Source organism: Colobus angolensis, unplaced genomic scaffold, assembly GCF_000951035.1.
Source record: "Colobus angolensis palliatus isolate OR3802 unplaced genomic scaffold, Cang.pa_1.0 Scaffold43, whole genome shotgun sequence".
Classification (NCBI taxonomy): Eukaryota; Metazoa; Chordata; class Mammalia; order Primates; family Cercopithecidae; genus Colobus; species Colobus angolensis.
In genome coordinates this window covers 2,490,325-2,513,551 of record NW_012117710.1, presented here as the reverse complement: position 1 = coordinate 2,513,551, position 23,227 = coordinate 2,490,325, and the positions used below count along the sequence as shown (strand labels likewise).

At 48.1% G+C, this 23,227-nt stretch overlaps 1 protein-coding gene and 1 pseudogene across 5 annotated transcripts in view; both read left to right on the top strand.

The window, feature by feature from the left end:
* Window positions 1-23,227, top strand: part of MAD1L1 (MAD1 mitotic arrest deficient-like 1 (yeast)) — a 416,346-nt gene that overhangs the window by 32,371 nt on the left and 360,748 nt on the right. The window lies entirely within an intron of this gene.
* LOC105522431 lies at window positions 4,384-4,892 on the top strand (annotated as a pseudogene). Its single transcript, XR_001003443.1, has one exon. The product of XR_001003443.1 is annotated as a leydig cell tumor 10 kDa protein homolog pseudogene (transcript).

The following is a 23,227-nucleotide window of genomic DNA, read 5'->3' as shown; positions in this document are numbered from 1 at the left end:
CAGGCCTGTGTGTCCGGTGTGCAGGCCCCAGGCCCCTGGAGCTGGAGAGTGGCGAGCGCGCTTCCCTCCAGAGGTGCAGGCCAGGGTGGGGCATGGGCCAGGTTCCCAGCTCCATCCTTGTCCGGAGGTGCAGGCCGAGGCGGGCATGAGCCGGGTTCCCAGCTGCATCTGAGCACGGTGCCTGCCATCTCTCCTCCTCTCAGCCCCAGCTCCTCCTGTGGCTGAGTCCTGGCCGCTTTCTGCCTTGGGGTTGTGTTGGTTTTCCATCAACTCCTCCTCTTAATCCTGAGGTTTGTGAGTTAAGAGCCGGGGTGTCCCTTTAGCGCCCCTGCGCCGGGCGTGCAGTAGGCGCGTGCTGAGCCTTTGAAGAGTGGAGGACTGAGCGAGGGAGTCTCTGTGCCTTGCAGTTGGTGGTGATGTATGGGCTGAGCCTCCAGCGCTCTTGGCTGCTGTGACAGGGCCCCCCTGGGGTTACTCGAACTGCACTATCCCAGCGAGACCCCCAAAGCAAGGCCAGCCGAGAGCTTCCTGACAGCTGCCTCACTTTGGAGACGGCCCTGGCTGGGGTGCAGCCTGTGTGCCTCTCCGCCCCCTTGTAAAGCTTCAGATGGGTGTTCCCAGCAGCGCCGACAGGCTCACGCTGCCCTGTTGGACTTCATTCCGGGTTGGGTCGGGCAGGCTGGAGACTGTCAGAGTCTGGGGGCGGTGCTGTGGGTGTTGGAACCCCATAGGGAGAGGCGAGAGAAGTGCTTCCCAGAAGAGACCGCGGGGCTCCACCCTGGCATGTGCCTGGCTGCATGGACAGCTGAGTGCTCCGCTGCACGTCTGGGTGGGAACGCTCTGGGTCTCACTTGGTCTCGGAGCACTTTTTGGGGCTTTTCTCCAAGCTTTGTAGATACGGCTCTTTTACTTCTAGGCCTCTTTTTAAATTTATTTTAAAAAGTCTAAGCTTAGCCAGATAGTGACAGGCTTTAGACAAGTCTGGCTACTGTAGGTTCCAGGATTTGTTTTAGAGGAGGCAGTGGCATCCCCAGTGGTATCTAGGCTGGTTTTTACTCATGGGTGCTTACTGGGGTCCTGTTATGTGCCGGCCCCTCCTTGTGGGCTAAGGGCTCCCAAGGTGTCCAGGTCCCTACTTTTACAGGTAGAGTAGGGGTGCCCTGGCCTGGAATGGAGGAAGGGTCTGGGCAGCTTTGTGACAGGGCTGGTAGGAGGGGGATTTTGACAGGCGGCTTGAAGCCAGCGCCAGCCAAGGGCCAGAGGCAGAGAAGCTGAAGGCCTCCCCTGGGCAGCCCACCACTGCCTGCCCTTCTCTCCGAGGACTTCCCAACAGTGCCATGGCCTTCGGAGGGCTGGGGTCTCAGGCAGGCTATGGGCAGCTCCCCAGCTCCCTACCCGACACTCTTCAACGTCAGCTTTGAGGCTGTGAGGTGTGACCTCTACAGGATCACCTGTGGTCACTCCCTGCGGCCAGCTGTAGCTGTCATTTGTGTCAGGAGCTGCTGGTCTTGCCTGCACCACCCACCTTCCCACCCTTCACCCACCCTGCATGGCCTGGGTTCTTGGGAGGAACAGGAGATGCTGAGCTGTTGAATTCCTGGAACCCGTGGTCAGGCGGCATCCGTATCCCCCTCCTCCCAGCCCCTGCATGCTTCTCACTGGTGTGGCCTCCTGGAAACAGGTGCCCTGATTCTGTTGGACAGGCAGGAGGGGAGGCTGGGCCGAGGAGTGGACCAGCCTTTTCACGCTCAGTGGCTGCGGGGGGCCCGTGTGCATGAAGCAGGTGGTCCTCGCGGTAGTGCCGTTTGTGCAGAGCCATGTTGGGGAGAGTGGGCTTGTGTTAACAGAAGTGCTGTGAGATGATCACTTCATCACGAGCCAGTCAGCACCAGCCTGTGGGGCGGCTGATGTGGACTCAGAGATCTGACTTTCCTGGCTTTTGTTTAATGATGTTTGCACTGTTACCCAGGTGCAGAGCTCTGACTTCCCATGGTCAGAAGTACCGTGTGCGTGTCTCATCTGGGCAGCATGCAGAGACCTTTGCCGGCAGCTGTGCGTGGACCCTGGGACTCTGTTACATGGCCAGGTGCTGAGGGGCAGGGGTCCGAGCCAGGCCAGCAAGCCTTCCTTAGACCCCCTGTGTGCAGGCCTGGTGCCCGGTGTCGGGGACCCAGTGGAGAACAAGATCAGGCTGTTGCCATGAGACTTTCGTCTGGTGGGGAGTCCTGAGAAGGACGTGGATGAGGTGGGGAAGATGTTCCAGGTGAATGCAGGTGTCCACCCCGCATTCCAGGGTGTCAGGTGGCCCGGGGCAGGTGTGGAGTGGTTGGGTGGGCGCCCCGCGTGCTATGTTAGTGTAGGGTGGTGCACACCTGGCCGGCAGGCCTTGCTCCCGCTCTTCAGCCTCCACCCGTCAAGGGTGCGCCCTGGGAGGGGGTGGAGGATGGTGGGCATGCGTGGGAAGAGCTCTGAGATCCTTGGCCTCATGGAGAGTGTTGGGCAGTTACCCGTCCCCTGCCCTTGGGCCTTTGTGAGTGTGGCTTCCTGAAACTCTGGGGGATTTGTTACCAGTGACTGCAAGGGGCTCTCCTGTCCCTTTTATTCAAGCTCCACTGTCTGCCCTAAGCTGGGGACTGGTCCAGCTGACCTGGACAGTACGGCACGTGGGCCCTGCTGGCCAGCGTGGTGTTGGGAAGCACTTGGGTGGGTGGTGGGTTGGGTTGGTGGCCTTACCGCAGAGCCTGGGCTGCAGCTGAGAAAGCCGTCTCCTAGGACCAGGACTCTGGGTTTGGGAGGCTGGCGGTCTTGGCCCAGCAGTTCAGTAGCTGCCTGGTGTGTCTGCCTGGCCTGGCCCCCGTCTGGTTGCTGCCGTCTGGGAGGCACTCCTGCCCTTGCCCAGGCGGGGCACTGCGGGGGCGAGGATGCGGAGTGGGAGACTGCTGATTCCGGAATCGAAACTCCGGGGGCATCCGTGTAGCAGAGTGATTCTAAGATGATTAAGAAAACCATCGCTGATTTAAAGAAAGTGTTCACTGCAGTCCTTATTGAGTGGTTTGCCACGGGCAGGGCGTGTGGGGGTGGCGCACTGGGCTGCAGACACCCTTCATGACGGCAGGCAGGGGACCTCCTAGGAGTCTTGGCTGTGACAAGTGAGGTGTGAGGGCTAGAGAGGTGAACATGTGGAATCTGTGACCCAGAAGTAACACACTCCTTTCTTGGAAAGCAGTTAGGTATTCCGTTCCTTAGTCCATATGCCATCGTTTAAAACGGCCAAAACCAGAGGCCTAGAGAATGTACCTGGAAGATGCAGTGAGACCATTTCTGATCATTGTGGCCTTTCCGAGACTCAGGCTCCTCGCTTTGGAAAGGCCATTTTGGCAGAGGTCTGCTGTGAGGCATCTCCCTGCAGGTGGAACTGGGGCTGCGCGTCTTTCTCAGGCTGGCATCACACAGGCCCCAGTGCACTCTGGCAAGGCGGGGAGGACTGTGACGGGGGACCCGCTGCCTGCCCTCAGCCTGTCGGGCCCCACAGCGTGTCTCTCTGTGGACTGGTTGTCGGCTTCCTGTGGCCTGTGTGTCCTCCGGATGGCTGGAGCTTTGGAACCCTGTTCGGTAGCTCGGAGCTCGTGAGCCCAAAGGGCAGGGGCCTGGTTCCTCGCCCATCCTTGCCCAGCCTGATGGCCTGTGCTTGTGGACTGTACGTGGGCACCTGCTTTAACCCCTGCAGGAGTAGGGGCCACCAGGAGCCTGTGGCTCTGGGCCTCCCTGGTAGAGTCACTCACTGGCAGGAGAACTGAGTGGGACCCACCAGGCAGTGTCTGTCTCATGGACGCCCGTGGACGTGCAGCCTGGAGAGGGGGCCTGAAGTGTGTGTTCCACATTCTTGACCCCCAGGAAGCACTGGCCTCTGTTGAAAGCCTCCTGCCGCAGAGCGCTATTGCTCTCCCGGGTGGACGGCCTTGTGGGCTCCTTGCTCTAGCAATGCCAGTGCTCCTGGTGCTGTGTGTGACTGGCTCCCCTTTGTCTCAGCCCTGGGCTTAGAGCAGGCCAGGTGCTCAGGCAGTGCTTTTGTTGCTTGAAGGGGGGTGTGTACCTGGCTGCAACCTGTGGAGAGTGTGAATGGCTGGCAGAAGCCAAGACGGGCTCTTGGGAGATGAGAGCAGGTGGCTGGCCTGGAAGCTTCCGTGGGGCTGGTCAGCTCCTGCTAGCTCTTCCTGGCACAGATCCATGCTGGGCTGGGTGCCATGGCTCACACCTGTAATCCCAGCACTTTGGGAGCCTGAGGTGGGAGGATCGCTTGAGCCTGGGAGTTCAAGACCAGCCTGGGCAACACTGTGAGACCCTATCTCTATTTTAAAAAATAAAAATATAAACATGGGATCATGGCGCAGGGGGCAGCGCAAGCTCTAGGCGCACAAGCCTGCAAAGAGCAAGATGGCAGCGGCGGCCTCTGAAAAGAATCGGGGCCCGAGAAAAGGCGGTCGTGTTATCGCTCCCAAGAAGGCGCGCGGCGTGCAGCAGCAAAAGCTCAAGAAGAACCTAGAAGTCAGGATCCAGAAGAAGATCGAACATGACGTGGTGATGAAAGCCAGCAGCAGCCTACCCAAGAAGCTGGCACTGCTGAAGGCCCCTGGCACTGCTGAAGAAGGGGGCGGCTGCCGCCACCTCCTCCAAGTCACCTTCCTAAGGACGCTGACCCCAGCGCAGGCCAACACCCCACCCCTTACCTCCATGTGGGATCTTACCCACAGGCTGCACTGTCAGGAAGAGGACCCTGTCCCCCCAGCACTGGGCTTCACCTAGAACTTGAGTGGGGGCCAAGGGTGCTGAGAACCCAGCAATGACCAGGAAGATACAGTCACCAACTTCATCTGTCCCCATGCCCCTTCCCAGGTCCTAAGCTTGGGCCCCCGTGTGCAGGAAGAAGGTGGCCGTGCAGTGCACGTCGTGTGTACCAGGCGTCGGTGGCGTGATGCATGGGTCGGGGCTGGAGATAGAGGCTAGAAGCCCCCAGAGCAGTGGGGTTTCTTCCTCTTCTTCACTGGTGAGCACTTCTTGAGCACTTAGGTGTACAGGCCTGGTGCTGGGTACTGGGGATACAGCTGTAAGTCCGGGGCTGTTTTCCAGTCCTCTCAGATCTAGCTGGGCATATGTCTGGTGGGTCAAACGTGGCTCCTGAAGAGATGACACTTGAGAGACTGGCAGCATGTTCCAGGCAGGGCGGGTGCTGGCAGCACGTGGGTTGGCCGGAGGCTGCGTGTTCGGGCAGTGTTGTGTGGCTCCAGCTGGTTGTAACCACATTTCTCCTAGGGTGTGGCAGAAGCCGGGCATGTTGGCAGGGATCTGTCCTGAGGGTAGTTTAGACCACATCCTGCAGGTCACAGGAGCTGCAGAAGGTCTTCATCAGGGAGGAATACATCTGCCATTGTGAAGGGGTCTCTTTCCTTGCTGAATTCACAGGATGAGGACCTGGCGCCTAGGCAGGACCCTGCTGGTGGAAGTCCCTGGGGCTGTCTGAACCGCTGCAGGTTTCAGCAGTCCCAAAGTCAGGGAGGGCAGGTGGTGTTTCCTTTTGTCAGCTGAGAGCCTCATGGGGTAGGAGCCGTGGAGTCAGTTGCATTGCAGTGAGAGTTAGAGTTGAGCTGCGCTGTTCCCGTGAGCAGGGAGCCCTGGCCGGAGGCATTCTGACTTCTGAAGATGGTTTGTGTTGAAGGCCAGACTCTTTCCCTGTTTTTCTGTTTCCCCTTCAGGTGAATGCCTGTTCCTTTGTGACCACAGTGTCTGTGGGTAGCACTGTGGTTTTGGAGTTCCTCTGTGACCACGGTGTCCGTGGGTGGTACTGTGGTTTTGGAGATGCTCGTTTGTTTGTTCATTTGAACATTTATTTGGAGACCTGCCATTTGCCAGGCTTTGGGCTGGCTCTGGCGATGCCGTGATGAACACAGCACAGTCTGCCCACGTAGTGCACACACACAGACAGCTTTAAACAATGAAGACAACAGGGGGGCCTCCTCAGGTGCGATCAGTTGGAAGATGCCCAGGAGCATTTTGCAGGAGTATCTTAGTTGGAGACAGCCTTGTTGGATATGAATGACGCTGGTGGGAATGAAGGCCAGACGTTTTTCCTGGTTTGGAAACAGGTGGCTTACAAGAGCCTCTAGAGTTTATTTGTTTAAAGACAGACCCTGTTCTCAAGAGGGTCTTCACTTTGCTGGCAGGATGGCACTGCTGACGGTGGTGGTTGGCTCTAGAGAGCTGCTGTGTAGTTGACAAAGCCCGTTGATAATCAGTGCCTCATTTGTTCTTCCTCACTATCCTGTGGACTAAGCTGGGTTCTGGGAGGAGCTGACTGGCCCAAGGGCATCCAGTGAATTTGTGGCCCTGTTGCTGGAATGCTTGGCTGATCCTGGAGCATGGTGGGCTGTGCCCTCAATAACCTCCATCCATCTGGCTGGCCACATGGTGCCATGCAGCTGGATCCTTCATTTTTGTGAGCTGATCAGCCCGATGCTGGCACTGAAAGGATTCTGTTGGGAGCTGCCATCCATTTAGCCTGAGCAGAACTCAGCACATGTGTGGGCATGAAGCCCATCAGCTGACAGCTTCTCTTTCAGACCTGATGGCTCCCAGCCGAACTCTGGCAAGAAGGGCTTACCAGCCTGCAGGACGGCTGACCTGCCTGCCTTTGCTGGGAGCCAAGCACCTCCTGGCAGGTTCTGGGATTTGGTTTTCAGTGGGAGGAGGCTCTCTGCAAGGTAGAGTAAGAGCAGTAATTACTTGGGAGAGGAAGCATTTAACTTCTGAGGCTGCAACACAATACTATCTCCTTCGCGGAGGCGGCTGAGCTAGAAGATTAGCAATTAATTTTTTATAAGGTGCAAACTACTCTTCAGCTTCATGGAACCAAACAGTCCTCCCACAGCAAGGGAGGGGCAGGCTTCCACCCCATGTAATTTTTTAGAGCACTATTGTTTGTCTGCTTTTGAGCTGATAGGAATTATTTACAAGTCTGTGTGGAAGACATTTTGACACACAATTCTTGGTATTCTCATTTGCTCTTTCTAGTTTTTACTTTTTCTGTATTGCTAGCGTTTACTGCAGTTAGGTCTCAGGAGTATTTTGCCTTCTATTGGGGTTGCAGTTGCAAAATGCAGGTGTCAACTAGGTTCCTTTAAATCACAGTTCACTTTTTATTGACTTGGATGAGAAAAGTAGATGTTTTTCGTAGACTGAGTTGAAAAGAGTGTCATTGGTAGCATTACAAGCATTTCTTTTAGCTTCTGTGTTTTTATTGTTTACTAGAGCTTAGCTGGAGTGTCGTAGATAACCCAGTAGGGGTCACTGCTAAGTTATCTGTAAGTTTTGTAAGCTTGAGCTTTAGATTGAAATACTTTTTTTTTTTTTTTTTTTTTTTTTTGAGACAGAGTCTTGCTGTGTGGCCCAGGCTGGAGTGCAGTGGTGCAATCTCTGCTTGCTGCAACCTCAGCTTGCTGCAACCTCTGCCTCCCAGGTTCAAGTGATTCTCCTGCCTCAGCCTCCTAAGTAGCTGGGACTACAGGCGTCCACCACCACACCTGGCTAATTTTTGTATTATTATATTTGTTTTTTTAGTAGAGATGGGGTTTCGGCATGTTGGCCAGGATGGTCTTGAGCTCCTAACCTCAGGTGATCTGCCTTCCTTGGCCTCCCCAAGTGCTGGGATTATCGGCGTGAGCCACTGCACCCAGCCCAAAGACTTTTAATAATAGAAAATGTACTTTCGGCCGGGCGCGGTGGCTCAAGCCTGTAATCCCAGCACTTTGGGAGGCCGAGACAGGCGATCATGAGGTCAGGAGATCGAGACCATCCTGGCTAACATGGTGAAACCCCGTCTCTACTAAAAAATACAAAAAACTAGCCGGGCATGGTGTGGGTGCCTGTAGTCCCAGCTACTCGGGAGGCTGAGGCAGGAGAATGGCGTAAACCCGGGAGGCAGAGCTTGCAGTGAGCTGAGATCCGGCCACTGCACTCTAGCCCGGGCGACAGAGCGAGACTCCGTCTCAAAAAAAAAAAAAAAAAGAAAAATATACTTTCTTTTGTTTCATTGTTTAGTACTCTAGGTTTTCCTTGAGTTTTTGTAACTAAACAGTGGGCACCTGTGATAGGTTGGGATGGATTTAGGGCAGAGTCTGGTAAGCTTTTTCCCTAAAGGGCCAGGTATTAATAGTAAATATTTATTTGGTAGCTTTGGGGTCTGTAAGGCCTCTGTTACAATTACTTGGCTCTGACTTTTTTTTTTTTTTTTTGAGACAAAGTCTCGCTCTGTCGCCCGGGCTGGAGTGCAGTGGCCGGATCTCAGCTCACTGCAAGCTCCGCCTCCCGGGTTTACGCCATTCTCCTGCCTCAGCCTCCTGAGTAGCTGGGACTACAGGCGCCCGCCACCTTGCCCGGCTAGTTTTTTGTATTTTTTAGTAGAGACGGGGTTTCACCGTGTTAGCCAGGATGGTCTCGATCTCCTGACCTCGTGATCCGCCCGTCTCGGCCTCCCAAAGTGCTGGGATTACAGGCTTGAGCCACCGCGCCCGGCCTTGGCTCTGCCTTTGTAGCCCAGAATAGGGTGACTCGCCCTCACGGTTTGCCTGGGACTGAGGAGTTTCACGTGGGAGGTGGGCCTTTCACGCTGAGACTGCGATGACCCGGGATGAACTGGGACTGACGTTGATTTTAGCGCAAAAGCTGCTGTCGACAGTGTGTCAATGAGTGGGTATGGCTGTGTTCCAGTAAAACTTTATTTTCAAGACAGCTGGGGTGGGAGTAGGTTTGGCCATACCTGCTAACTCCTATAAGAGGTTACAGGGCTGCCATTTAATTTTGGTTTAAAAAAATGCATGCAGAGACTGGGCATAGTGGCTCACACCTGTAATCCCAGCACTTTGGGAGGCTGAGGTAGGCGGATTCTTGACCTCAGGAGTTCAGGACCGGCCTGGGCAACATAGTGAGACCTCGTCTCTACAAAAAATTACAAAAAATTAGTCAGGCATGGTGGCATGAACCCATGCTCCCAACGACTTGAGAGACCAAATCAGGAGGATCACTTGAGCCCAGAAGGCCAAGGCTACAGTGAGCCGAGATCATGCCACTGCACTCCAGCCTGGGTGATAGAGCAAGAACCTGTCTCAAAAAGAAAAAAACCCAAAAAACCCAAAACTGATCCATGCAGAGCCTTGCTGCCTGTTCTCTTGGCTTTTCTATTCCATGCAGAGCCTTTTACTGCCCACACAGCATCACAGTGATTTCTTCCTTTCCAGATTTGGGCCAGTTGGGCGACAGGGTGGGACCTTGCTTGAGAGTGGTTGTAGAAGAGAACCTAGGATGAAATTGGCATTTCCTGGATCGCAGCTCAGCACCTGCTCCGGCTGGAATCTTGGCAGTGCACAGTGAGGTTTTCTGGAGGAAGCTGGAGTTATCCGAGGCTATGTTACCCCTTGGTTAAGAATTGTGAAGGATAAAACCCTTATAAATTTGCTCCCAGGGTTGAGAAGTGCTCATTTCTGTCTTGCCTTTTTTTCTGGTAGCTGAGAGTTCCCAGGAGCGCGTATTGTGATCATGTCTGTTCCATTCAACAAATATTTGTTGAGGGCTTATGACGTACCCTGCCGTATACTGGCTGGGAGATGCAGCAGAGAGCAGGACACATGGTCCCTGTGCTGAAACTGAGCACAGCACTATGGTACTGGGTGCGGAGGTGGGGAAGCGCTTTGAGAACCAAAAGTGGCAGGGCCTCGCTGTTCCAGGACAAGGACCGTCCTCTGAGCGGGGACGCTTTCTCTCCAGGACATGGTGGCTGTTGGAGCTGGGTGGCCCTCATCTCACCCCGGTTGCTTGGGCAGGTGAGTACGCTGGGGCGTGGCTTGGGCTGATGGCTTGTGAGCCTGCACCTGTCAGCCTCAGTTCGGGCTCCCTGTGGGGCGTGTGAGCCCCTCTTCTGACTGAGGTTTGGGTTAGGGTTTCCAGCTTCCCTGCCCCTGGGAAGAGGCTCCACCCTCCTCTACAAGGGCTGAGCTCCGGGTCTGTTTGTACTGTGAGGAGTTGCTTTTGTCTCCATCAAAAACATGAACCACTGTTTGGAGCACTTCCATTTACTGACAACCCTTGCCAAATTAATTTTATTTAATTATCTCCCAGGGCTAAGCTTGAATACATTTTGTGTTAAATTCACAGTTTTTTCCTTTTCTAAACGAAATGGACTTAATATCCTTGTTAAAATCTGATTAAAACTAAAATTGAGTTTTTTGAAGTCTGATTATCCCATGAAATGGAATTTTAAACCTAATTACAGATGGATTTGCATATACTTTTCAGCACCATTGAAAAGAAACTTGGTATAAATTTATTAATGACATCCTTTTCTCTCATTTCCTTGGGGCATGACGTTAGTTTAGGAGCACGAGGGAGGTGGGGAGAAACACCACCCTTCTCCCCGCCCTTCCTTAGAATTTTTTAAAAACTTTATTCTGTGGAGAATCAGTTCTCAAGGAGCCTGAGCATAGTCATGTTTTCATTCTCATCTTCGCTGCTCTACCGGCTTAGGTGGCTGATGGTTTTCCTGAATTGTTTTCAATACTCAAAGCTCTTGTCTTTCAGAAGGTGGAAGAGGGATATGCACGATCGTAGCTGCTGGCGTGTCTCTCCTGTCAGCTGAAAACGCGGATTTGGCTGGGCGTGGTGGCTCATGCCTGTTATCCCAGCACTTTGGGAGGCCGAGGCGGGTGGATCCTCTGATGTCAGGAGTTCAAGACCAGCCTGGCCAACGTGGTGAAACCCCGTCTCTACTAAAAATAACAAAAATTAGCTCAGCGTGGTGGCACATGCCTGTGATCCTTGTGACTTGGGAGGCTGAGGCAGGAGAATCGCTGGAACCCAGAAGGTGGAGATTACAGTGAGCCGAGATCATGCCATTGCACTCCAGCCAGGGCAGCCAGGGCGAAACTCCATCTCAAAAAACAAAAAACAAAAACCCCCATGGATTTATATTTAACATGCTGCCTCCACCCTGATTTAATTTTAATTTTTAATTTTAAGTTTTATTTTATGTATTTTTTTTTATTGAGGCGGAGGCTCGCTCTGTCACGCAGGCTGGAGTGCAGTGGCGCAATCTCGGCTCACTGCAACCTGTGCCTCCTGGGTTCAAGCAGTTCTTCTGCCTCAGCCTCCTGAGTAGCTGAAATTACAGGTGCCTGCCACTGCGCCCGGCTAATTTGTTTATTTTTAGTAGGGACAGGGTTTCATCATGTTGGCCAGGCTGGTCTTGAACTCCTGACCTCATGATCTGCCTGCCTCGGCCTCCCAAAGTGCTGGAATTACAGGAGTGAGACACCGTGCCCAGCTTAATTTTTTATTTTTTTGAGACAGAGTCTTACTTTGTGGCCCCGGCTGGGGTGCAGTGGTGCAATCATGGCTCACTGCAGTCTCTGCCTCCTGGGCTCAAGCCATTCTCCCACCTGAGCCTCTGGAGCCGGTGGGACTACAGACACTTGCCACCATGCCCAGCTAATTTTTGTATTTTTAGTAGAGACGGGGTTTCACCATGTTGGCCAGGCTGGTCTCGAACTCCTGACCTCAGGTGATCCGCCTGCCTCGGCCTCCCAAAGTGCTGGAATTACAGGAGTGAGACACCGTGCCCAGCTTAATTTTTTATTTTTTTGAGACAGAGTCTTACTTTGTGGCCCCGGCTGGGGTGCAGTGGTGCAATCATGGCTCACTGCAGTCTCTGCCTCCTGGGCTCAAGCCATTCTCCCACCTGAGCCTCTGGAGCCGGTGGGACTACAGACACTTGCCACCATGCCCAGCTAATTTTTGTATTTTTAGTAGAGACGGGGTTTCACCATGTTGTCCACGATGGTCTCGAACTCCTGAGCTCAAGTGATCCACCTGCCTCGGCCTCCCAAAATGCTGGGATTACAGGTGTGAGCCTCCACCCTAGTTTTAGATACATTTGTATTATTAAAAAAGTAAAAACAAACTCTAAATGATCATTATGTGAAATAAACAAGAAATTTCCAAAGGGCCACGTTCTTGTTCTTTGAGAAATCCTACCGTTCCAGGAGGGCTGTTTGTTGTTGCGTCTGGACTCATGCTTCTTGCTGTGACTTCCTAGCGGCAGGTGGAGGTAACAGGCTCCCAGCATACTTGCCTCCAGTCTGGTTGTCACCATGGTTTTGTTTTGTCTGGAATTATATGGGAATGGAATCAGATGTCATGCAGTCGTTTGTTTCTGGCTGTTTCACTCACAGAATGTTTTCTGAAAAGCATTCATTCACTTTTGTTGCTTATATCATTAGGTTGTCCTTGTTATACTGAATGGATATACCATAATTTTTTTTTTTTCTTTTTTTGAGACAGAGTCTTGCTCTGTTGCCGAGGCTGGAGTGCAGTGGCGTGATCTCGGCTCACTGCCAGCTCCACCTCCCAGGTTCATGCCATTCTCCTGCCTTAGCCTCCCGAGTAGGTGGGACTGCAGGCGCCTGCTACCACGCCTGGCTAATTTTTTTTGTAGTTTTAGTAGAGACGGGGTTTCACTGTATTAGCCAGGATGGTCTCGATCTCCTGACCTCGTGATCCACCCATGTCAGCCTCCCAAAGTGCTGGGATGACAGGCATGAGCCACTGTGCCCGACTGGATATACCATAATTTTTAATCCAGTTTTTGGCTCTTACAGATAAAACTTCTGTGAACATTTGTATTCAAGTCTTTGTATGGATGTTTTCCTGTCTCTTGGGATAATACCTAGGAGTGGGGCCTCTGGGTGATATGGTGAGTATGTTTTAACTTTAGGAAAAGCTGAGGAACTAAAGTGGCTGCCCAGTTCTGTCCCCTGGCCACCCGTGTGTGGGAATCCTGCTGGCCCCGCATCCCGAGCGCGTTCGCTGGCCGTCTTCACTTTAGTCATCCTGGTGGGCCTGTGCAGTATTTCCCTGTGGTCTTCGTTCGTGTTTCCCTGGTGACTAATGATGTTGAACATCTCCTCATGTACTTAACTCGATGGCCATATATCTTCTTTTGTGAAGTGTCTTTTCAAAGTCTTCTGCCTATATTTTAATTGGACTGTCATCTTCCTGAGTTGGCAGAGTTCTATGTGTATTCATGACAGAGTCTGTCGTCAGATGTATGGTGAATATTTTCTCCCGGTACATGGCTTCCTTTTCATTTTCTTAGTGTCTTTTGAAAGGTAAAAGCTTTTAATTTTGCTAAGTCTGAGTTATCAATTCATTTTCTTTATGGTTTGTGCTTTTTGTGTCTGCCTAACCCAAGCTTCTAGAAGCTTGGTAGCTTTAACTTTACTGTCAATTTTGAGTTAATTTTTGTGTGTAGTGTGGTCACAGTTGAGGGTTGCTTTCCTGCCACACAATATGAATGTCTGTTTCCCCTTTGAATTTCCTTGGCACCTCTGATGAAAGCCTGTCGGCCATACATTTATGGGCCTGTTTCTTGAGGGCTTCTTTCACTGAATCATGTGTCTGTCCTTTCTCCAGTACAGTAGGATCGTAATTACTGTCACTTCCTAATACTCTTTGAAAGGACATAGTAAGCGCTCCAGTTTTTTCCTGGTAAGAATTGTCTTGACTATTTTACGTATTTTTTATTTTCAGATAAATTTTAGATTCCGCTTTCAGTTTGTTTTTGTCTCCCCCATTTACTTTTTATTTCGTTTATTTTTTCTGGCCTTGGTTCATTCACTGGGACCTCCAGTGCGGTTTTACCTGGGCATGGTGAGAATGGCTGTCCTGGCCTTGTCAATCTCAGAGGGAAAGCATTCCGATTTTCGTGAAGCATGAGGTTCGTTTTAGGGTCTTGGGAGATACAGTTCATCAGGTTGAGGAGGATGCTTTTCTTTTCCCTGATTTGTTGTATTGGGTCAAATACACATATAATAAAATTGACTGTGTTAACTGTTTTTAAGCGTACAGTTCAGTGGCTTTAAGAACATTCGTATTGCTGTGCAACCATCACCACCATCCACCTCCAGAACTTTATCTTCCCAAACCCAAACTCTATACCCATTAAATGCTCGCTCCCTGTGCTCCCCCTGTTGGCCCTGGCACCCACCATTCTGCTTTCTGCCTCTGTGACTTTTACTAGAGTAGGGACCTCATAGAAGGAGAATCATGAAATATTTGTACTTTTGTGACTGGCTTATTTCACTTAACGTGATGTTCTCAAGGATCATCCTTGTTGTACCATGTGCCAAAGTGTCCTTTCTCTTTGAGGCTGAGTGATTTTCTGTGGTGTGGATAGATGATCCGTGTTTCTTATCCAGTCACCTGTTGATGGACACTTAGATTGCTTCCACAGTGTAGCTACTGTGAATAATGCTGCTATGAACATGAGCGTGCAGATATCTCTTAGAGACCCTGCTTTCAACTCTTTTGGGTGCATACCCAAAAGTGGAGTTGCTGGATCCTGTGGTTCAATTTGCAACTATTTTAGGAGCCACCATATTGTTTTCCACAGTGGTTGTACCATTTTACTTTGTCATCAGCAGTGCATGGGAGTTCTGGTTTCTCCACATCATCACCAACTCTTACTATTCTGACTTATTCATTTTTAAATTTAAATTTAATTTTAACTTTATTTTGATGGTGGCCATCCTAGTGAGTGTGAGGTGGTGTCTTGTTCTGGCTTTGATGTGCATTTCCCTAACGATTAGTGGTGTGGAGCACCCTTCCATGTGCTCATTGGCCAGTTGTGTGTCTTCTCTGGAAAAATGGCTATGCAGGTTCTTCGCCTGTTCTTAAATCACATTGTTTTCGTTGCTGTTTTAGGAGTTCCCTTGTGTGTTTTGAATACTATTCTTTTACAGTTCTGGTTTCCAAATATTTTCTCCCATTCTGTAGGTTGTGTTTTCAGTCTGTTGATAGTGTCCTTTGATATACAAAGGTTTAAAATTTACTGAGGTTTCCCTTGTCTATTCTTTTTTTGTTGTTTTCTGTGCCTTTGATGTCATGTCCAAGAAATCTGTGCCAAATCCAATGTCCTAAACCTTCTCCCCTGGTGTTTTTCTAAGAGTTTTATAGTTTTAGGTGTTAAATTTGGGTCTTTGATTTGTTTTGTGTTGATTTTTTTGTGTATGGTTTAAGGACCCAACTTCATTCTTTCCCATGTGGAGGCCAGTTTTCCCACACCATGCGTTGAAAAGCTATCCATTCCTCATTGAATGGTTTTGGCACCTTTGCCAAAAATCATTTGAACATACGAAAGGGTTTATTTCTAGGATCGTTACTGTATTTCATGGGTCCATATACCCATCGTTCTATCAGCACCACACTGTTTTGATTACCGTGGCTTTGTAGTAAGTTTTGACTTAAAGTGTGACTCTTTCAACTTTGTTCTAACTTTTCAAGATTGCTTGGGCAAGGGACCTTGGGGTCCCTTGAGATTCCATATGAATTTTAGGATAGATTTGCCTATTTACTTAGGTCTTGATAGGGATTGTATTGAATGTCTAGATGGCTTTTGGTGGTATTGGCATCTTAACAGCAAGTCTTCCACACATAGTGGTTTCTGAAAGGTTAGTTGTGGTACAGAATAATCTTTTCAAATTGTTGTACTAAAATTCATTGGTCTGTCTTGCACTTTGAATGGACCTTTATCCATGCATGGTTATGTAACATCATACATCGCTTATTTGAAAATTTCGATGCACTGAATTATGTAGGTCTTTTATTATACCTTATTAAAAAAATCACAAGCTAATCACCACAAGTTATTGAAAAGTCTTTATTGTTAGGAATCCGTCAAGCTTGTGGTGTCAGATACAAATTTTTAAGAATTTAGATATGTGTTTGACAGCTTAAGTTTTATTATTGTCAACAATATACTCTTGGTTGTATTCTTTCAAATGATAACATTTATTTAATTCATTTCTGAGAAAATGTCTACCAGATGCTGAAGCCTGAGTTTGTCAGTTATTTTTTAAGTAAAATATTTTATGTAAAAAGGGCTAGTTCATTTCACAACTCAAACACGGTAGACCAGCCATCGCACTTTAGTATGCACCAGAAATGTTTTACATGTACTTTGTATTTCATCATGCAGAATGTTAAGATCTTACTGAGGGGTTAAGATTTAACAAAGTGAATATTTTAACTGGGCACAGTACTCCTATAGTCCCAGCTGCTTGGAGAGTTGAGGATGGCTTGGGCCCAGGAGTTTGTGGTCGTAGGGAGCTGTGATTGTGCCTGTCAGTAGCCATTGCAGCAGTCCAGCCTGGGCAGCATAGCAAGACCCCATGTGATGCCCCTGGTTTGTTTCACTAGCATGTTGTACCCATCGCTGCTTTTGTATCTTCAGTTCAAATGTCAGCACAGTTAAAAGAAAAAAGGCAAATAATAGCTTATTATTATTGTCACTTTTTTTTTTTTTTTTTTTGAGGCAGGCGGAGTCTGGCTCTGTCACCCAGGCTGGAGTACAGTGGCATGATCTCAGTTCACTGCACCCTCAGCCTTCTGGGTTCAAGTGATTCTCCCATCTCAGCCTCCCCAGTAGCTGGGATCACAGGCGTGCACCACCATGCCTGGCTAATTTTTGTATTTTTTGGTAGAGACGAGGTTTTGCCGTGTTGGCCGGGCTGGTCTCAAACTCCTGACCTCAAGTGATCCGCCCACCTCGGCCTCCCAAAGTGCTGGGATTGCAGGTGTGAGTCACCATGCCCAGCCACTTAGTATTATTATGAAAATACTTTTGATGGCCAGGTACAGTGGCTCATGCCTGTAATCCCAGCACTTCTGGGAGGCCGAGGCAGGCAGATCACCTGAGGTTAGGAATTCAACACCGGCCTGGCCAACATGGTATAACTTCGTCTCTACTAAAAATACAAAAATTCGCAGGGTGTGGTGGCACATGCCTGTAATCCCAGCTACTGAGGAGGCTGAGGCAGGAGAATCACTTGAACCTGGTGGGTGGAGGTTGCAGTAAGCTGAGATTGCGCCACTGCCCTCCAGCCTGGAGGACAGAGAGAGGCTCCGTCTCAGAAAGAAAAAAGAAAATAGTTCTGATGTTACAAGACTGCCTAGAAGAGTGTCTGCAGACCACACTTAGTGAACTGTTGTCCTGGCACTTAGTCCCTCAAGGCCAGAAGGAGTCGCACAAGTTGGACTCACATGTGATCCTACAGCTTTGTGATATGCTCTTCAAAAATACCATACAGGCGTAATGTAAATGCATGCTCGCTACGAAGAAAGCTCACACAGTGCAGAATTAAAGTGAAACTTTCTTGGATTTCTCTACTTTTTCAGATTCTGCCGTGTCCCAGGTTAACATTAGCAGTTTGCTGTAAGTCCTCCTAGATAATTTTTATGTGCATGGACATCTTATGTGCGTAACAAATGGCATCAGACGGCCTGTACTGTTACGTTATTTTCCCTTGAATCGAGTTACTTGAAATGCCTGGTGCTTATTCTTCAGTAGCCATTATTCCATCCTAGAATGTACATATTTTAACCATTTCCTTTACACTGCAGTTGTTGCCAATTTTTTCTCTTTTTCTTTTCGCTGTTGACACACAGAGATTTAGTGAACACCATTTCATTAAACGTATTTTTTTGGTAAGCGTATCTGAAAGAGTCTTTTTATTGATGGGAATAGTAAGATATAGGGTATGAATATTTCACACTTTAATAATTTTTGGCAAATTACTTTCCAAAATTATACTTCTATTGACAGTACTTCAGATTGCCCATTTTTCCGATAACATTCATTGATGTTGTCAGTATTTCCAATTTTTGCCCTTTACTTAAAGTCAGCTGCTGTATTCCTAGCACAGTGCTTTCTGTGACAGATGTTTCAGATGACAGTGCTTCCTGCCCTCAGGCACATCTGGCTGCCCTGGTAGCTTTCAGGCTCTCAGGCACTGCTCCCTAATGGACCGACTGGGGTCAAGAGCTCTGAAAATGCTGCCCACCCTGGCCCGAGAGCCTCCTGAACAGGTAGGCTCGGGGTGGGGGTGAATCCGGTGGCTCAGATGACAAATGGAGATAGAGGATACATTCTCGCCTGTTATTTTGATTTTTTTTCCTCCTCACCCTGACTGTCACAGTCTTGCCTTTTCCAGCGTCAATCCCCAGTCACACTAGCTTCCGTCAATCCCCAGTCACACTAGCTTCCCAGGATTAAAGTGGTCTCTCTCTCATGAGACCTGTTTAGAAATCTAGAAGCATTAAAAGAGGAAGAAGAAAAAACCCAAAATCTAGAAGCATGCACGTGGCTTAGAAAATGCCTTTGTGTTGCCAGATGCAGTTCCCTTGCTTTGACAGTGGCATTCAATGTGGTCTTTTAAAAAAAGAAACTATCTATTCCTTTAACATTTTTTTGAGATAATAATTGCATACAGTGAAATGGACAGATCTTGCATATATAATTGAGTGAGTATTGAAAATGTACCACCTGTGTAATCACTGCCTCCGTCAGGCTGCAGAAAGTTTCCATGACCTCTGGAAGTTCCTTCTCGTCCCTTCAGTCAATTCCTACCCCTGGGAGACAAGCACTGTTCTGATTTCTATTACCATAAATTAGTTTTGTGTGTTCTTGAATTGTAAATAAATGGAATCGTACTGTGTTTATTCTTAAATTGCTGTCATCTTTAGCCCAAAGCTGGGACTAGGGGGAGGTGAGAGAGTGCGGCATCTGCACGGCACACCCCAGGAGTGAGATTCTCAGAGCCATCTCTTCCTGAAAGTTTGTACGCCAGCATCTCTCTTGCTTCACCCTCGTCCTGGCCCTGTTTTGGACAACAGAGTGCTTTTGAGGTTCAGCTCTGTTTTGGGGAGATGAGTGGTACGTTTTAATTTGTTTTTATTATTTATTTGTTTTTTGAGATGGAGTTTCACTTGTTGCCCAGGCTGGAGTGGTATGGTGTGATCTTGGCTCACTAAAACCTCTGCCTCCCGGGTTCAAATGATTCTCCTGCCTCAGCCTCCCAAGTAGCTGGGATTACAGGCACGTGCCACCACTCCCGGCTAATTTTTGTATTTTTAGTAGAGATGGGGTTTCACCATGTTGGCCAGGCTGGTCTCGACCTTCTGACCTCAGGTGATCCGCCTGCCTCAGCCTCCCAAAGTGCTCGGATTATAGGCGTGAGCCACCACCCCCGGCCAAGTGGTTCATTTTTAACTTGTGTCCACCTGCTTGTTTGTTTCTCCGTTTCCTGTCTGAGGACATGTGGGTTGTTTCCCGGTAGCCGGCTGTGATGAGCATCGCTGCCGTTAATTCACAGCCACGTCTCATGTGCACCTACGTTTTCATTCTCTCCAGGGAGCACCCAGAAGTCAAACTGCTGGACCCTTTAAGAAGTGCGTGTATAGCTTCATAAGAAATTGCCAAAGTGTCTTCCAAGGTGCTGGTGTGATTTTATGCTCCTACCTGGAATGTGTGAGATTCCATTTGCCTTATATTTTCACCAATATTTGGTGTGGCTGCTTATTTTTTAAAAATCCTTTAATTATTCCAGTGGGTGTGTGGCGTTACTGACTTTTGGCTTTACCTCACGTTCCCCTGATGACCAGTTCCCTCGTCAGTGAATATGTCGAGCTTGTTCTTATGCTTAATGGCTTTTATCTGTTCCTTAGGAAGTGTCTGTTCTTGTCTTTTGGGAAATTGTGTTGGTTTGTTTTCTGTTACTGATTTTTCCAAGTTCTTTATTCTGGATACAAGTTTTTCATCCAGTGTATGTCTTGTCAACATTTTCGCCCTGTCTGTGGCTTGCCTTTTCATTTTCTTTATTTTTTAAATTATTAAAATATACATGACTGTTACTGTAAGATTGACTGTTGTTCTGTTTTTTTGAGGCAGAGTCTCACTCTGTCACCCAGGCCAGGATGCAGTGGCGCAGTCATAGCTCCCTGCAGCCTCTTAACTCCTGGGCTCGAGTGCTCCAGTTTCCTGAATAGCTGGGAATACAAGTGTGAACCACCACACCTGGCTATGGTTTTCTTTTTTGTAGAGATAGGGTCTCGCTCTGTTGCCCAGGCTGGACTTGAACTTGTGGACTCAAGCGGTTCTCCCTCATTGGCCTCTCGAAGGGCTGGGATTATAAACATGAGCCACCATGCCCTGCCAATCGTCTGTTTTAAAGTGTTTAATTTGGTGGCGTTTAGTATATTTTTAATGTTGTACACTTATACCCACTGTCTAATTCCAGAACATTGTCCTGGTCCCCAAAGGAAGGCCAGTTGGCAGAAATTCCCTGTTCTCCTTTCCCCCAGCCCCTGGCAGCCACTACTCTGTTCTTTGTCTCTGGGTTGGCATGTTCTGGATGTTGTGTATCAGTGGAATCCCACCGTAGGTGGCCTCTGTGCTGGCGCCCACTCAGCACGTTCTCAAGGGGCGTCCACACTGGCATGGGTCAGCGCCCCCTTCCACCACGTGGCGTGTGATGATATCCCATTGTGTCGCCAGAACACATTTCAGTGACCCATTCATCAGCTGAAGACATTTGGCTTGTTTTGACTTTCTGGCGATTACGAATATTCAAGTATAGATGTTTGTATAAGACTTTTTTTTTTTTTTTTCACTTCTCTTGAGTATATACCCAGGAGTGGAAACACTGGGTTACATGATAGCTCTTTATTTAACTTTTTTAGGAATTGCCAAACTGTGTTCCATAGTAGCTCTATCATTCTGCATTCCCACCAGCAGTATATGAAGGTTCCAGTTTCTCTGTATTCTCAACCCTTATTATGATGTCTTTTTTCTCATGGTCATCCTCATGGGTATGGAGTGGTAAGTGGTATCTTAACTGTTTTTTTTTTTTTAAATGACCGCATGATTTTTCATTGGATGGATATACCATAATGTAAACAATGACTTACTGTGGGACAAAAAATTGTTTCCCATTACATTTTATAATCTTTATTGTTTGTATCAGTAGGATTTTATTTTTTTAATGGGATTTTTTATTTTTTATTTCAATAGTTTTTGGGGAACATATGGTGTTTGATGGCATGGAAAAGTTCTGTAGTTGTGATTTCTGAGATTTTGGTGCACCTGTCACCTGAGCAGTGTATACTGTACCCAGTGTGTAGTCTTTTATCCACCCCTTTCCCGTGAGTCCCCAGAGTCCCTTAAATCACTCTTACACCTTTGTGTCCTCATAGCTTAACTCCCACTTAACAAGGGAGAACATGAGATGTTTGGTTTTCCATTCCTGAGTTACTTCACTTAGAATAATGGTCTCCAGCTCCATCCAAGTTGCTGCAAATGCCATTATTTCATTCCTTTTTATGGCTGAGTAGTATTCTATTATATATAATATATAAAAACATATATATTATATATATAATATATAAAAACATATATATTATATATATAATATATAAAAACATATATATTATATATATATCACATTTTCTTTATCCATTCGGTTGATGGGCCTGTAGGCTGGTTCCATATGTTTGCAGTTGTGAGTTGTGCTGCTGTGAACACGTGTGTGCAAGTGTCTTTTTCACAGAGTGACTTCTTTCCCTCTGGAGGATTCCCATATCAAATGGCAGCTCTACTTTCGGTTCTTGAAGGAATCTCTATACCGTTTTGCAGAGTGATTGTACTAGTTCGCATTCCCATGAGCAATGTGAACGTGTTCCCTTTTCACCACATCCAAGCCAACATCTGTTATTTTTTGATTTTTAAATTGTGGCCATTCTTGCAGGAGTAAGGTGGTATCTCATTGTGGTTTTGATAGGCATTTCCCTGATAATTAGTGATATTTAGCATTTTTAAAAATCTTACGTGCTTTTTAATTTGTATTTCTCATGGCTAAGTTTCTCATGTGAAACTGAGTAGAAACGTCAGTGGCCGTACAGAACAGAGACACAAATATTACAGAATTAGTTAAGAAGTCATGAAATAAGTAAAAAACAACTACAGCTAGCAGCACCAGCAGCCAACCCTGGCGAGGGCAGAGAATCTGATTTCCAGAGTTGCCACAAAAATAAGAAGACATGCAAAGAAGCAAGAAAGTATAATTCATACATGGTGGAAAAAACAATCAGTAGAAGTAGAATATCAATAAAAAGAAATTACAAAGGGAAACCACGTAGAAATTCTACAGATGAAAAGTACAGCAACTGAAATGAAAATTCACTAGATAAGCTCACCAGCATATTTGAGCAGCAGAAGAAAGAATCAGCAAACCTGAAGATAGGTCCGTCAAGATTGCCTGGTATGGGGAATAAAGCAGAGAGAGAAGAAAAGTGAAGACAGGATAGTGCTTTCTCCACTTCTCTTCAGCATCGTGCTGGAGGCTCTGCCTGGGACGTTTATGCAAGGAGAGGAAATAGAAGACATCCAGATTGGAAAGGAAGAAGAAAACTGTCTCTGTTTGCAGAAGACATGATTTTATACATGAAAAAAAATGGAAAGAATACAAATACAAATAATTTATAAAATTATTAGAGCTAATAAACAAGTTCCACAAAGTTGCAGGATACAAGATCAATATTTAAAATTAGTTCTATTTCTATACGTTAGCAGTGAGCAATCCAATAGCAGTTACTATCCCCAGAGATATTCTGATTTTCTCACTGGCATTTTACTTTGTTTCAGATGCTACAGAAACAAACCCAGTTTCCTTGACAGTTGCACTGTTTTTATTATAAAACCTCACTAGACATTTCACATTTGGAAACTCTTAGTCATAAATTAACCATGGCTATGAAGTCTGTGTGATCTGTCTCTGTGATCTGTGGACAGTCTCTGTTTGCCTCTAATGCTTGTCTGGAAGGTCGGCTTGCTTTAGGCTAGAGTCTCTATCTTATCTTCAGCAAAGGCCAGTTCCAGAATGAATATTAGCCAGAGATTTCCTGAGATACCTGGAACTGGTGAGTCTTTGATGAGTGGCTCTAGTGCACGCCGGGCCTGGTGGTGACCACTCTGCCTTTGCCCTCATTTCCTGCTTGCTCAGAGCTTCAAGGTGAGCAGGAGGGAGAACCCAGGGCCTTCATGGGCCTTTCCGAGCCTGTGCTCAAGATGCTGGGACACGGTCCCTTAGAATCTCAGTCCCCACGCACAGCTCATTTCTTAGCTTTTCGGCGTCAGCGTTTTGGCGAGTCTTTTGTTTGCCACTGCTGTCACCTCAGGCATTCGTGAGGTCAAAGTGATTGACAGACTCATCCCCCCACCAAGTTTTTGCCCTGGGAGAGGTTAGGGGAGGTCAAATCAAGACAGGACTTTCTTTCTTTCTTTTTTTTTTTTTTT